Source organism: Monodon monoceros, unplaced genomic scaffold (genome assembly GCF_005190385.1).
Source record: "Monodon monoceros isolate NGI ecotype Baffin Bay Population unplaced genomic scaffold, NGI_Narwhal_1 Super_Scaffold_3, whole genome shotgun sequence".
Classification (NCBI taxonomy): domain Eukaryota; kingdom Metazoa; phylum Chordata; class Mammalia; order Artiodactyla; family Monodontidae; genus Monodon; species Monodon monoceros.
The window spans coordinates 96,055,429-96,071,042 of NW_021703780.1; the positions used below are offsets into that span (position 1 = coordinate 96,055,429).

A 15,614-nucleotide genomic window follows, 5' to 3' on the forward strand; every position below is an offset into this window, starting at 1 on the left:
CATCCTCTCCTACAGTAACTCTGCTGGGGGGAGGGCAGTGTTAGCTCACTTACAGAAGACGAAACTGAGGGTCAGAAAGGGGAGGTGATTTGCCCAAGGCTACTCAGCCAGAAAGGGCAAAGTTTGGGTTTGAATCCCAATCTGTCTGATACCGGAGCCTGTGTTCTTCTATACTTCACAGAGGCGGGTGGTGGGGTTGGAGACTGAAGCACAAGGAGGATTTGAGGCAGAAAGGAAAGTGGATGCTAAATTCAGTTTTTAAAATCTAGTCTGTGCACTGGTCGGGAGCCAGGCCACAGGGACGAAGAGTACACTGTGCCTGCCCTCCAGCTACTCATAAGCCAGTGTACATGCGCCGCTAAGACCTACTTGGCTGGCGTTCCTTCCCAGTGTGTGTCCTGCTAAATCCTGCTTGACCCGTGTTCCCTTCCCAGGTTCAGCAGGAACCCTTCTCCCCTGGCCCTGTGGCTGGTTTCTCTCTAGCCCCCCACCCCCTGCAAGGTCTGCTGCCCCAGCCTTGGACCTGGTACTTGTCTCGCTGGATGTCTGTGGATCCTCATGCTTCTCAGCAGCCATGCTCAGCACCACCCCACCCCGACCCCCCATCATAACAATACTCTGTGTGAGGCTCAGAGAGGTTAACTAGCAGGTTCAAGGTCACCCAGCTAGGAAGTGGAAGAGCCGGGATTTCATCTCATGTCTATCTGACTCCATAGCCTGAGGCCTTCTGCATGACCCTGTCTCCCCTGCGGCCACCATGCCCACCTCCTTCCGCCTCCCAGGTCATTGCACTGGAGGTTACCTGCGTTAGCCATAGGCCCTGCCGAAGCCAGCTTTGCACTTGTTAGATGGAGAGAGGAGATGCATTTTGGAACCCACCCAAGAAAAAGACACTTGAAATAACTTTCCTCTGTAGCTCTTGCTGCCAAAGCGCACTGAACCCCGAAAGGAATCAGGCCTCTGCAGGACTCACATCAATGCTGCCCATTTGGCTGGGATTCACAGCTGACAGCGCACTTTCCAAGTCATTACCTCCTAGGTCCTCAGAGCAGCCCTGGGGTGGGTGTCCTGAACCTCCTTTTACAGATGAGGAAGCTAGAGGCTCAGAAAGGTAACAGGGTGTGCTCAAGGTCAGGTCCCCCTGTGGGTGTGACCTTGGATAAGTCATGTTTCCTCTGAGAGCCTCAGGTTCTTCATCTGCAAAGCTGATGATGGTGTTGGCTTCCCAGTGTTGCTCTGAGGGTTAAGGAAGAGAAAATGGGTGGGAGGGTCTAGCATAGAAGCTGACCTATGAGAGGCACTCCACAGCTGGTAGGTCTCCAGACAAAGCTAAGATCACAAACACGTAGAGAGTCAGGGTGAAGAAAGGCCAAGAGCCCCAGCTCCTCAAGTCACCACCTGTGCAGACAGGGAGGCGGGCTGCAGCCGACGATGACAACCACACTGGTTTTTATTGCTTAACCCTTGGCACATGCTGTCTTATTGCATCCTCATCGTAAGCTGCAGGAGGTTAGTACAATGTTTATCCCCATTTTACAGATGAGGAAACGGAGGCACAGACAGGTTAAGTAAATGGGAACCAAAGAGCAGTTTTTCAACAGAAAAGAAAAAACAACTCACGTTCAGAGTAGGACAGGTCTGTAAATTAACCCTCTTGCAAAAAAAAAAAAAAAAAAAAAAAAAAATCCCTCCAGAACATGCCTCCCCTCATTCCTCAACCCCTTTAGTTCTCACTTAGGCAACTTCCTTTACATAGAGTTTATTGCTAGCTCTTTCCCACAGACTGAGGGTCAGGAACCCCTTGGAATCGTGGCCTCTCATCTGCTGGGCCAGTGCTGGAAGTGAAGCTGGGGGTCCCAGCATCCCTAATCTTTGCTAAGGCTTTGGAAGTGGGGAAACTATGCTTCATATCAGCTGCACCCCTGACGCATGGCGCAGATGGCACCTGGTCAGCGAACATCATATTTCAAATATGCTACTGGAAGAACCCAGGTGGAGGGGAAAATTCCCCCTCAAGTCCCCCTCCCTCACCTGCTGCAAAGCCTGGTGGATTCCCCGGGGACCCCGTGTCGCTTGCAGCCGGGAGAGGGAAACTAGGAGATTGCTTCTTGCCTCCAATAAAAAGTCAGACACACAGGTCCAAGCATTTCTCTGTGCCTCAGTTTCCTTTTCTCTAAAATGCAGGAAAAAAATAATAAAAGAAAGCAAACTGGCAGGGCTAGACTGGGGTGGAAGCTGCAAATCAACTGTTTGGGAGAGCAGCCAGCTTAAAATAAATTTGTTTGTTTTGCTCAGAGCTTAAAATAAAGTTGAACTAAGAGCCAATGTTTAAAAATTGGGGAATTGTGCAGAATCCAGACTTCTGGCTTCTCTTAAAATATGAGAAATGCTGCTCACCCCGGGGTTGGCTGGAGTGGGTGAGGCCATACAGATGGGCAACTGGTCAGCAGTTCGGCCCTCACCCCATCTGGCTTCGTGAAGGGCAGTTTCCTGCCTGGGTTCAGGAGGTAAGAGAATTTATAATGCCTGGACCTCGATCTCTGGCAAGAGTCAGTGCCTTCCAGAGAGAGGAGTGGGTTTCTGGTACCAAACCTCTCCCAGGTATTTAACAAATACTTGTTATATGCCAGAGGTTGTTTTAAACATACCAGGTATAGTCCCACGGGCTACACACATACCAAACAACCACTTAATTCTCATAACAACCTCGTGAAGCGAGTGTTGTTGTTATCACATCTATTTTACAGAGAAGACACTGGCGCACACAGAGGTTAACTCACTTGCCCAAGGCCACGTGGCTAGTAAGTGGTGGCCTTGGAATTTGATTCCTGGCAGCCTGGCTCCCGAATCTGTGCTCTAACCACTGTGTGAAGCTACCCAACCCCTTTTCTGGGTCAGTGGCCAGTCCTGTGGCTTCCTCCAGGTTTCCATGTCCCAATGTGAAAACGAAATCATCACCCCTCCCCCATTTCTCCTTCCCTCCTGGCCTATAACTTCCCTCCCTCGTGTCAATCAACTCCTTTAATCCTCTCCACACTCCTGTAAGGCACAGGAGCTACCATTATCTCCACTTACAGATGAGGAATTTGAGGCACAGAGAGGCTGACTTGTCCAAGGTGCTGTGGCTGGAGGTGGCAGGCCCAGGCCTTCTGGCTGTGGAGTCTGCACTCCTGGCACCCTATATTCCCCCCACTCTCTCCCAACCATCCACGCTTTCCATTCATTTCTTCCCCCCTTCATTTCTTCACTCCCCATCCATCCAACACTCAACTCAGACCCCGTGCTGGCCATGGGGACATGTATCAGGTGTACCGAGGCTGGGGAGGGGGGAGTGGGAAGGCGACACCCACAGGAACTGCCCATGACCACTCCCTTTGGGGCCGAGGCCAGTGGGAGAACTGGTTGCCAACTGACAGCCCTGGAGAGCTCAGGGGGAAGCAGTAGAGGGAAGCCAGTGGCACCTGGCAGCTTCCTGTAGGGCAAGTCCTCAGCAAGGCACTCAGGATTCAGGGAGACCCTGGCAGCCCTGAACCCACGCCCCAAACCCCAACCTTTACAGCTGAGCACTGACCAGCCTTTCAGTCCTGGCTCTGCCACTGACCTACTCTGGGGCCCTGACGAGTGCCTTCCCCTTTGGGGGACTCAATTTCCTCATCTGTAAAATAAGGGCATTAGCCCACTGGAGGTCAGAAACTGGCAGCTCAAAGGCCAGACCCTGCCCACGGATACATTTTGCTTAAATATCTGAAGAGTGCTTTTTTTTTTTTTTTAAATAGACTTTTTGTTTTAGAACAGTTTCAGATTTACAAAAAATTTGCTAAGAATAGTACAGAGAGTTCCCACCTACCACACATCCAGTTCCCTTTATTATTAACAGCTTACATTACTATGGTGCATTTTTCACAATTAATGAATCAATACTGATATGTTAATATTAACTAAAGTCCATACTTGAGTCACATGTCTTTAGTTTTTACCTAAAATCCTTTTTCTCTTCCAGGATCCCATCCAGGATACCAGATTATATTTAGTCATCATGCTTCCTTAGGTGCCTCTTGGCTGTGACAGTTTTGCAGAACTTTTTAAAAAATTAAGTTTGTATGCCTCAGAAGGAATGTTTGGGGTACTAGAAATATTCTATATGTATTTTGATCTGGGTGGTGTAAATATGTGTAAAAATCATTTGAGATCAGTGCTGTTTACTTGCTTTAATGGATGTGTATCATGCCTCAACAAAGAAACAACTGAATGACTCTCTCCAATTTGCCACAGTCCCCAGCACTCCCTATTATCTCACTCAGAATCTATCCTTCTTTATTTCATCTGCTTGGCGTCTGTAGTTACCACATGGTATATAAATAAGTCTCTTCTAGTTTACTCATCTGTAAAATGGGTATCATGATATTTTCTACCTGATTAGGCTATGGTCAAGATTAATTGAAATAACATATATAAAGTTCTCAGCACAGTGCCTGGTGCATAGTAAGTGTTCAATAAATGGGAATCATAATAATTATCATTGCTCATGTAATATTTATATTATTAAAACAAGTACATAACTCTTCTTTCTCCTTAAAGCAAACTCCATCCTCTCTCTCCTCTCCCTCCTCAGCCTCCTCTTGTGTCTCCGTCCCTCCCTGCCAGGGAAGGCCCAAGCTCAGATGGCTAGAAGGTGGAGAGACAGAGGCAAGCCTTCAGAGGTGCCCCAGATCAGCTAAGGAACCAGGAGACCCCTGAGGGTGACCCCAGATCTGTCCTCAACATCCAAGGAAACCTTGGTGGAAGTTGAGGTCCCAATCCTTCCCTTCCTAAGGAGCCTCTTGGAAAACAAGGAGTTCTGCCCTCAAAAGCTGTATCCTGCCCCCCTCAGGGGTCTCCCTGGCCAAGGATCCCTGGGCACAGCGGGAAGCTGTGGGCTTTTGGAGGGGCACTGAGGAAATCATGGGGAGAAGATAGCCTCCCCCAGCTCTCTGCTGGCCCAGCATCTTGGGGGATGCCAGCTTCCCTTGTGTGGTGCCCCCAAACTGTGCCCAGAAGCAATGAGGTCAGTAAGAGATAGGTCTTATATGCTTTAGGGTGACCTCTTGCAAGCGGAAACCAAGCTCTAGGCAGGATGTGCTGAGGGGCGGCGAAGACCAATGAGGTTCAATGAGATGGTGAGGGAAGCAAAAAGAACAGGGACTGGGGGTTAGGAGGTCAGGGCTGGACCCTGTCTTGCCCTCTGACTTGCTGTGTGACTGCTGGCAGGTCCCTCTCCCTCTCCGAGTCTCCCTTTCCTCAAAACATCATCTTCAACAACAATGACGACAATAATAATAGTGACAATAGTGATGATGGTGGTGGTGATAGTGGCTCCCAATTTAAGTATGAAGCACAGGATAAACTTTTATGTGTGAGGCATGATTTCATCCTCGCAAGTATCCCATGGAGTAGATCCTATAATTATCTCCATTTCACATATGAAAAAATGGGGGTCAGAGGGTCAAGAACTTGTCTGAGGCTTCCAGCTGAAAAGTTTGCAGACACAGGGTTCAAATCCCGGTCTGTCTGATTTGAAGTCTGAGGCTATAACCGAGATCATCTCCTTTGCAGCTGCACCTGTGAAACAGGCAGGTACCCTAAGGAGGCTCCTAATTTTCCTTCCAGCGCTGGTCAGGTACCCTCTGAAGGTGGGTCCCTTGTTCAGGGAGTAGCAGGGGGCAGTGGAGATGCTCAGAGCTATGCGGCTGCATCTACCATCTTAACTGATCTTCGTAACAGCCTTAAGAAATAGGTCCCACTATCACCACTCCCATTTTACAGGGTGGGAAACTGAGGCACAGAGAGCAGAGGTAAATGTGCAAAGTCACACAGGGGTCTGGATTTGAACCTGGGCTATCTCACTCTCTCGCTCACGTTAGCAGCCCTCCGCAGGAAGGGTGCCCAGAGAGCTGAGTGAGAGCCAGAGACTGACCCCGTGGGGCTCCTCATAAACTTCCAAAGGGCGTGCCTGCCCTCCAGCCTCCCTCCCGGCCCAGCATTCACAGGCTTGCGGCCCCTCCCCTTGCACTAAGTTGCTTCCATCTCAGTGCCCGCCCTGCGCTGGAGTCCCAGGCCCCTGCGGGGCCCAACCAGTGCAGGGCTGTGGGCTGTGCCGGTGAACGACTCACCCATACCTGGGCTGGAGATAGATGGTGGCGAATCCCCCGGTGTCCCCGCTGCATCCCAGGCCACGGACACAAACCCCCACTCTGACCTCTTGGCTTCAGCACCGACAGCAACCACAGAAGTCTGCAGCCTGTGGCTATACCCTGTGAGGTGGCCACGGCGCCTGGTCCAGCTGCCAGCAGGGCTGCCTCTCTCTCTGGTCTTGGGACCAGCGAGGGGGAGGCCAGGGTGGGGAGGGGCGGGGGAGCATGACCGGCCTCCACAGCGCCTATGCTCGGCAAAACAGTGCCACTGCCAAAAGCAGTGTGGGTGGTGGGCACTTCTCTGTGGCCCTGGCTTCCTCCTGGGCTACCGTTCACTTGAGGCTTCTGATCCTATCAGCGGTGCCCTGGCTCCAATCCTGGTTACCTGGAAGTTCTTTTGTTCTGAGGACTCCCTGTACAAGTCACTGGTATAGAGTGGCCCTGGGAACGTCGGGAAAGGGCAGCCACCACATGTGCATCTGGCCAGACCCGAGCATAGAGGCTTCCAATGAAGTAGCCATGTGTGTGTGAGCACTGGGGAGAGGCCAGGCCAGGGGCAGTGGGGAGGGCCTGGACCAAACAGCCTGGATCTCGCCTCCTCCTGGAAGCCTCTCTAGACTAAAGGGAAAAAAGGTGACACAGTCCCCCACTCATCCTGTCTCGTGGCCCCATAACACTCCTTGCTTGTTCCCTTAGAGCGTGCCCAATTCCCTTCTGTCCACTGACAGAGAACAGGAAGAAAACACGCCTGTTTCCTGTCGAACGGAGAGCCAGACTTTCTCCAGCATCTCTGGAGAAGAGCAGTTCCACACGAGGGACTTCCCAGCTCCTGTAATCTTCCCCTTTGCGCGCTGACGTTTGTTTTATTTTAAACCTTTCAGGTGTAAGGAACCCGCCCTTGACTGTTTTTCACTTTTACATGAATTGATATTTTGCTGATCACACCGGCTCCTATTTGACAAACAGTAGAACATCTATGTCGCAAACATATTATTTAGTCACCCTCGCGGTTTCCTTCGCTTCTCAGCCTTTTGCTTTTTAAAAGACAGTTTAAGTCACACAGGTACTAGATGAACACTCTCCTGTTGAACAAAGTTGGTTCAGGGACCACAGTGCTGTCAGTTTGCCTGGGGTGGCTCCTGGGTGGTGATGTGTTTCCCTCTGCTGCCCCTTCCATAAGTAGCCCCAGACTGCTGCACGTGTCTGGCCTGCACATCTTATTTTCCTGACTGTTTTGTCTCTTGGCTTCAGCACTGCATGCTCTTCCAGCAGAAAAACTCCCTCCCCTGCCACCTCATAACTTGTACCCATGGCCTCCTTGCACTTCCTCTCCTCAACAAGTGCTCAGCACCTACTGTGGGTCAGGGACTAGGGAGACAGGGGTAGGAAGACTTGGACTCTGCTCAAGGAGGGCGAGAGGCTCATGAAGACTCTGACGTTGATCCATGTGCTCAGAGAGGTTAGATCATTTCCTCTGGGTCACATAGCCAGGAGGGAATAGGGCATGAAGGTCAGACTCATTTGAGTTATGGTCCAAGCAAGCTCTTTCCACTGCCCCACTCCTTCTAGGGAGTTAGGATCTAGTGAGAGAGATGTAACTGAACAGCCAAGTAAAACACAATAGGATACATTCTACAACAGAGACATATCTGAAGAGCTGCAGGGACAGAGGGTGAGTGGTTAATTTTCACGGGGATGGAAGTCCTGTTGGGGATGTTTCAGGGGAGGTGAAACCCGAGCAGGGTCTTCAATTAAGCTAAAGAAATCAGATAACTCATGTGGTTAAAACTGTGTGTAAACTAAGTCATAATGCCCTGAGTAAGGAGCACTGGGTTTATATATGCATAAGACGCCTCGCACAAGGTGTGTGAACTGGGTGCCGTCTCTGCTCTGGGTCACGCAACAGGTAGTGAGGTCCCTGTCCCTGGAGGTAACCAGCAAGAAATTAAAAAGCTACCAGTCATTGGGTGGGGTTGTTGAGGAGTTCTTTGGTTCCTTCTAACAATAAGATGCTACAAGTTTTTATTGTTCTTCCCTACTGAAGGGAAGGCAGGTCCCTTCTTAGTTCTCCTGCTGACCCTGGGGAGGGGGCACCCTCGACCCCAGGCAGGCCAAGGCTGAGAGTGAGGCCTGAGGGAGCTCAGGAATGCCTGGGGCCCCAGTGGCCTTTGACCCCACCGGACTCTGGCGCAGCAAATAGTTTGAGCAATTACCTATCAGGCCCTTGCATATTGGTTGCCTCAGTACCCCCATGCCAGCCCCTGAGGCAGGGGGTGCTGCGCCCAGTCTATAGACAGGCAAATTGAGGCACAGAGAGGAAAGGGCCCCACACTGAGTGACTGACACTGTCTGGTCTTTCCAAGCCTGAGCACAGTGCTTCTGCTACTGCAGCTGCCAGCACCCAGCGAAGACAGACCAAGTGAAAGGAAAGACCCGGAGGGCAGGACCCCTCCCAGGCCGGGCCCAGGGGATCCTACTCTTGGCATCTGAGGTTGGGCATCTGGCCTGTCTGCATGATGCCAGGAGCCCAGCAAAGGGGGGCAAGGCCTGCCATGCAATCAGCTGGTGGGGTTGGGGGCGTGGGGGGGGAGAGGCTGGGGTGGGCACGTGGCCTACAGGAGCGCCTTTGGTCCTCATGACAACACTGTGACCTGTTTCTAGATCAGCCAGCTAAGGCCCAGAGAGGGGAGGTCACTTGCTCAAGGTCACCCAGCAGGGCCAGGTATGAACCCAATGTCCATGCTCTCTCTACCACGCCACGTGCCCACTCTACTTCCTATATATTTTCTTGTTTTATTCTCACCTTGGTGCAGTGCGGTGAGCAGAATTCCCCCAGAGACAGTGAAAAGGCACCAGCAGTACCATCTCAAGGCTCAGGGTCAGACCTCACTCCACAACAAGAGTTGCAGAGAAAGGCTGACTTGAATGCAGCCCATCCCTAGCCTTCCTGCCCACAAGCCCACCATGAGTGCACTAGTGGCTTCTGTTATGCATCTTCTTCTACTGCGGCTCCACTCTGAGAATAGAAATGTCCCTGGGACATTTACCTCCCTCCCCCAGAAGGGGTAAAACATTCTGCCCCCTGGACTTCAACCTGGGTGAGCGGATCCCGTAATACATTCAGCTGCACAAGTACTTGTCGGGTGCCGAGCACAGGACATGGCATGTGCGAGGCACTGGGCGGTGTCCCCATGAAGATGCTTTTGCCTCCAGCATGCCGGAGGTGGCCTGGGTACCTGGAGATGGGTAGGGAGCATCTGATTGGCATTCTCAGAGCCTTTGAGATGGCCAAGAAAAGAATGGGGTGTGAGAATTTAGGGCACCTGGTGAGGCACAGACTCAGACCTCTGGATGGCTGCATGAGGTCAGAGTCTCCAGGAACCTCGCCACGGTCACCCTGAGCCAGCAGGCCTGCGAGCAGTGGGGAGCAGTTGCCCCAGCTCACTCAGCGAGCTCCGGGCAGAGCAGGCCTATGGGCTGGGAGGTTTCTTCTGCCCGGCCAGACGCTGGACTCCCTGGAGGACACCCCAAGAGCCACATGGAGCTTGCCAGAGCCCATTTGGTCCAACAGCCTTGCTTGCAGGGGAGGAAACTGAAGCCCAGAGAGAGAAGAGGGAGCATGCCGACTGGACGCCCAGCACTGCACGAGCCCTTTAAAGATGCCCCTCACTTGTGAGGTAGGAACCATCTCCACTTTGTACATGGGAAACTGAGACTGGAAAAGTGCAAGATTCACCTGGGATCAGAGAGCTCAGACTGGCAGCGTTGGGACTCGGCCCAGCACCCAGGCCTGCTTGTGCCGAGTCCAGGGCACTCCTACCCGGTCACAGCGCGTTTGGAAACGGATTCCTGGCTCTCAGTTCAAGTGAAGTGGGCACCTCCAATATTCAAGGTGCGGGAGCTTATTTTAAGAATGGAGATCAGGCAAGAAGGTGGGGTCTACTACTGACCCCTCACTCTCCAGGGACCCGGGCTGGGGGTGCCATGGGGATGATGGGCTCGGGGTTCCCCTGCACTTCCTGTGTACACAGAGGCCCAGGAGTGGGTCTCATCCCAGAAGGACAGTTGACTGACTGAATAGTTATCTGACCACGGAAAGAGCAGGTGAGGGTTCTCTTGTGGTCCTGGGAGCACTCAAATCCACCTGCAAGGAGACAAAGGCTTCCTTCCCGGGAAGGAAGCCTCTTCCCCTCACCTCTCGAAGATCATTGCTGGGAAGGACGCTGGTGGCCCCAGAACCCACCTGCCCAACAGCAGCCAGGTGCACTCCTACGTGTCCTATGGCCTTCCCCTGTGACCGCATCAACAGCTGGGACCGTGGCTTCCTATGTTCCTGGAGTCCAGTTCACAGTCAGGGCTGACCAAGGGCTTGGGTTCAAACCCACTTGCTCTTCATATAAGATAATGGCTGAGAGAGCCAGAATGGGGTTTGTTAAGGCCAAGTGTTCATGAGGGATCTACTGGAAGCTAAGGAGTCAGTGATTTTGAGGACACTGTTCTCTTAGAAAATGATGTAAAATATTCTTTGAGCCTATTTCAGAAATGTCGTGAATGAACCTGGAGCCCATTCAGAATCAGCTTCAAACAATTAGGAGGGTGTTGTGTGTCCCCCAAAAGGGATGTTGAAGTCCTAACTCCCAGTACCTGTGAATATGACCTCATTTGGAAATAGGGTCTTTTCAGAGGTAAGCAAGTTAAGAGAGGGTTATTAGGGTGAACTCTGCCCCTACAGGACTGCTGTCCTTATAAAGGGGAAATTTGGACACAGACATAGACAAGCAGAGAGGGAACATGATGTGAAGGTGGGGATGGGGTAATGCATCCACAAGCCAAGGATCACCAAGGATCATGAACCTTCCAACCACTAGAAGCTGCAGGGGAGGCCGGGAACAGAGTCTCCCTCACGGCCCTCAAAAGGAATCAACCCCGTGATGCCAGACTTCCAGTCTCCAGATCTGTGAGACACTAAACGTCTGCTAATTTAAGCCACCCAGCTTGTGGTGCTTTGTCACAAGAGCCCCAGCAAACTAACACAGGTGGCAAAGTGTTCCCAGTGTTTGTACGGTTCAGAGAAACTGATGTGCTTCCAGTGGGAAGGGGTCTGGGGTCCTCACACCTGAGGCAACCGTTCCCACTGGGGCCACCGGGGGCAGAGACCCACTGAGCAGCAGGTGACACTCCATGCCCTGAGATGTCCTCTCCCGCTTAATCCTTCCAACAGTCTCAAGAGGGAGGGCTTCTTACTCCCATTTTAAAGACATAAAACTGCAGTGGCAGAAATTTAAACGCCTTGCCAAGGATTGCACGGTCAGGACCTAAAACCGGCAGGAGAGCCGTGGAGCTTGGTTGTCTGCCGCGCCCACCTCCCCAATACAGAACCTGTTTTGAGGAGTTTCCGGGGCTTGGGGTGCGTTGCCCCAGCCTCTCTGCTCCATCCCTGGTATTGCAGACTCTTGCACAGACTGGCCAGGGCATGGGCCCATGTTTTTCTCTGTTCTCTCATCGAGGAGAACAGGATGCAAGGAAAGGATGAGATGTTTACGAATCCGCGAATACTTTAAAAGCCCTTATGTGTGTAAGTTTCCACCTTTCACACAGCACTTTCGCATGCATTGTTCCCCAGCCCCAGCACTGCCCCTCAGATGGGAATTACCGTCCACCTCTGAAGGACGGCTGACTTACTTGTAAACTGGCCTTAGTTACGACGGCCTAATATGTTGCTCTGATGTGGAAACTCTGCCCGTTGGATTTATTTATAGGGAAGGATGCCTGTAGTTTTTACTTAAAAGAGGTTCCACTGGGACTGTTTTGGGGGTTGCTCCTGAACAGACTTGGAGTAAACATTTCCCATGGACGTTCTCTGGCTTGATGAACCCCTCTCGGTTCACTTCTCTCTACGCTCCTGTCGGCAAAGAGAGTGGTGGGATTTCTCCATTCTGTTGTCAAGGACTTTCTCTGCTCAGGCTGCACTGGCTCATCTTGGCAGCTATAGGAGGGCCAGGCTCTGGGAGGCCCTCTGCTTTGGCCACTGAGGAGCCAGCAGGCTCTGTGGGGGACAGTTCAGCCCTTCGTGGTCTCCCACAGGCTCCCGGAGGGCCTGCCCCACCCGCAGGCCTGGGGCGTGGGCCCAGCCCAGGCCTGGCCCCAGACTTGGAAATGCACATGGCGCCAAGTCAGATCGTAGGTGGTCCACCTCCCCCAACTTACACTGCATTTTGCTAAAAGCCTGGACTCTGGAGCCAGAACTCCCGGTTTCAAATCCTGGCTAGGGTAAGCTCTATGCTTCAGTTTCTCCTTCTGTAAAATGGGGATAATGGTTGTGCCTGCCTCATGGGCTGTTGTGAAGGCTAAACGATTAGTGTTTTTTTAAAGCACTTAGAGTAGGGCCGGGCACATAGCCAGCACCATAGTTAAGTGACTGCTCTCATTATTGCTATTGCTGTTATTGTTATCAGTTCATTCAGCCAGCATGGACTGAGGGCCACACGTGCGGAGTCAGATGGACGAGGTTCAAATCCCACTTTTGCTACTAACTCGCTGAGCAACCCTGGGCATTTCACTTCACCACTGTGCGCCTCGGTCCCCTCCCTCTTCTGTGAAATGGAGATAATGAACGTACATACATCACAGGCTGCTGGTGAGGATGAGGGGCTCGGCCCAATGTCTGGCTCACAGCCAGCAAGTGCTTAGTAAATCCTAGGTACTATTATTATCATCAATATCAGAGTTACTGTGATTCCTGCCGGCTCAGGCCAGGCCCTCCACAGCTGCCCTGGGAGAAACACCTTGGACAGATCCTTTAGCATTTGGGGCCCGGCCAGCCCCTCCTGTGCCTTCCCTGGAGTCTCCCTGCCCATCCCCAGCACTCCAGCCCTAGAACCTCGACCCAGCTCTTCCCTGCATGCCTGCCACCCCCCAGTCCTCTCCCAGCTGCAGAAGGATGTCTTCCTAACATTCATCAGATTGCTAGAGCCCTCCAACAGCTTTGCCGCTGCACACAGACTGCAATTCCAATTCCTCATGGGGGCCCTCTCGGTCTGGCCCCAACAATTCTGGCAGAGGGGTATCCCTCTGCCTGCGTAGCCTACGTGGGGCCCTCACTCACCCCTCCCCAGCCCACTGCCTTTCTCGCTCTTCCTCAACCCCACCAGGCCCACTTGCTCCTTGCCCCCGTCCCCATCTGCCTGGAATGCTCTCCCCACCACCCTGACCTCTGCATGGCTGGCTGCTTCTCCCATCGCGACCTCTGGTCAGAAGTCCCCTCCTCAGGGACTGCCCGCCGGTCCCCACCCTGCAGCCCTGTTTTGTTTTCTTCACAGTGCTTACCACGCCCAGAAGCCATCTTCTATATTTATTTGGTCACCTGTATGAGGACCAAGTCTCACGTGTTTCATACTCGAAGGCACCCCAAGGGTGAATCAGAGTGTAACAGAGACTGCACATAGAGGATGCTCAGTAAACACTCATAAACAGATAAACAGGTGGCCAAGCCCCGGCTCCAAGCATCCTTTAGGGAAGAGCTAATGCATCTTTGTTGTTATATAATAAAAGAGGTGGAACCCCAGTGGTGAAAATTCCACTATGTTCTTGCCAACCATAAACCTGGGAAGCCTTTCAACCCATCTTGGGAGGAGGAGAGCGGTGTCACCTCTTTATCCCGTAATGGCTCATAGATGGCTCTCCTCAACCTCCTTCCCCACCCACACCTGTCAAAAGCTGCTGGGTTTAGACGCCCGTGTTTCTGTTCCGAATTACCGATTGTTTAATATTCAAGAGATGGCATTAAATAAATATGTGCACAATTATGTAACGTGTTTGGAAACAACCTGGTTAGTCCCAAAGTGCTTGGGCAAGAAACAAAACTTCGGCATGGTAAGAGATCTGGGTGATCTCTGAGGGCTGAGGAGAGAGGCACGCAGCTGGTCTGCCTGTCTGCTTCCTCCCCTATTTGGGTCTGGAGTCACTCATCTTCCTTGATGCCAGCAGGGTAGGGTAATAGAAAGTGAGCTCAGAATCTTTGAATTGCACCCTGGCTCTCCCAGCTCCTGGCTGAAAGTTACCTCTCTCTGGGTCTCAGTGTTCTCACCTGTGAAAGGGCTGACGACACCTTCTGGGAAGGTCAGATGAGATCCTGACTCTGAGCTCTAGCTCAGAGGCTGTTCTTTCGGAAGGTAAGTTGCTGCTGATGCTCAAAGATGAGCAGTGTGACCTCTGTTCCCTGACAGGGGTGGGTCTAGGGGAGCAGGCATGGACTTTGAGGTTCTTAGGTATATAACACAGGGCAGATCGAGCAAGGCAATAACAGAGGCCCAAAGAAAGGGCTTTGGGAGAACAGAGGAAGATGTGGTTAATCCCAGCTAGGAGCCAGAGAAATCTCACAGAGCTGCAATATGGGCTGGCTCTGGAAGGCTAAGCGGCATTTTGACCCCAGAGAGGGCTGCCCCATTTAACTAACATGCACTAGGCAACTAGCATTTTTTGAGCACCTACTATGTTCCAGTTACTCTTCTAAGCATTTTACATGGATTATCTTTGCTTGACCTTGACAAGAGGGAGATGCTGCTGCCGCCCCATTTTACTGACGAGGGACCTGAGACTCAGTTCACTGTGTGCAGTGATGCTGCCTTCCTTCTACGCTTCCTAGCCGTTCTCCCTATTCAAACGCAAAGACACGTGGGGGGATTTCCCCACACCTGCACAATGGTGCATAAATAATTCAAGTGTCCCTGCTAGAATGGCAGAAGGAAGGCAGCTGCTGTCAAACACTGTTTTCCTGCTTATCAGACCCTCCATCAGCACTCCCTGCAAGGGTGCTCTCTTTCCAGATCTTCCCCATCTCCAGCTCCAGCAAAACCCCAGTCTCCAACTCACCCCTCCACGTCTTCTGGTTAAATGAAAGGCGTCAGGGTTTGGAAAATAGGGCCCATGTCTTGCCAGCTCTGGGGACTGGGTGACGAAGTTCAGCTCTGGAAAAGGGGAGATGGCATTGGTTAGGGGCGGGTGACCCAATGGGGACTCAAGTCAGCAAGGAGTAGGAAGGGAACAGCGGTGTGGAGCGTCCCCTGTGTGCTGGCACTGGGCTAGTGCCACGGTCAGGTGGGGTGGAGATGGAAGAGAAGCAGGGGAACGCTGCCCCTGCCTTCTCCATCAAGACCTGCCTGGGGGGCTTCCCTGGTGGCGCAGTGGTTGAGAGTCCGCCTGCCGATGCAGGGGACACGGGTTCGTGCCCTGGTCCGGGAAGATCCCACATGCCACGGAGCGGCTGGGCCCGTGAGCCATGGCCGCTGAGCCTGCACGTCCGGAGCCTGTGCTCCGCAACGGGAGAGGCCACAACAGTGAGAGGCCCGCGTACCGCCAAAAAAAAAAAAGAAAGAAAAAAGACCTGCCTGGGTGGGCTTCATCCCTCCCAGGCCCCATCTCAGGGGAGCTAGTCTACTGCCAGCA

At 52.4% G+C, this 15,614-nt stretch overlaps 1 protein-coding gene across 1 annotated transcript in view; it reads right to left on the reverse strand.

Annotated features, from left to right (window-relative positions):
• The window catches only part of ATP2B2 (ATPase plasma membrane Ca2+ transporting 2), a 194,675-nt gene extending 179,427 nt beyond the window's left edge, over window positions 1-15,248 (reverse strand). Inside the window, exon 1 of the mRNA XM_029242567.1 lies at window positions 15,042-15,248. The gene's annotated coding sequence lies outside the window, so the exon portion shown is untranslated. The remainder of the gene's footprint in view (window positions 1-15,041) is intronic.
• Between the last annotated feature and the right edge of the window lie 366 nt (window positions 15,249-15,614).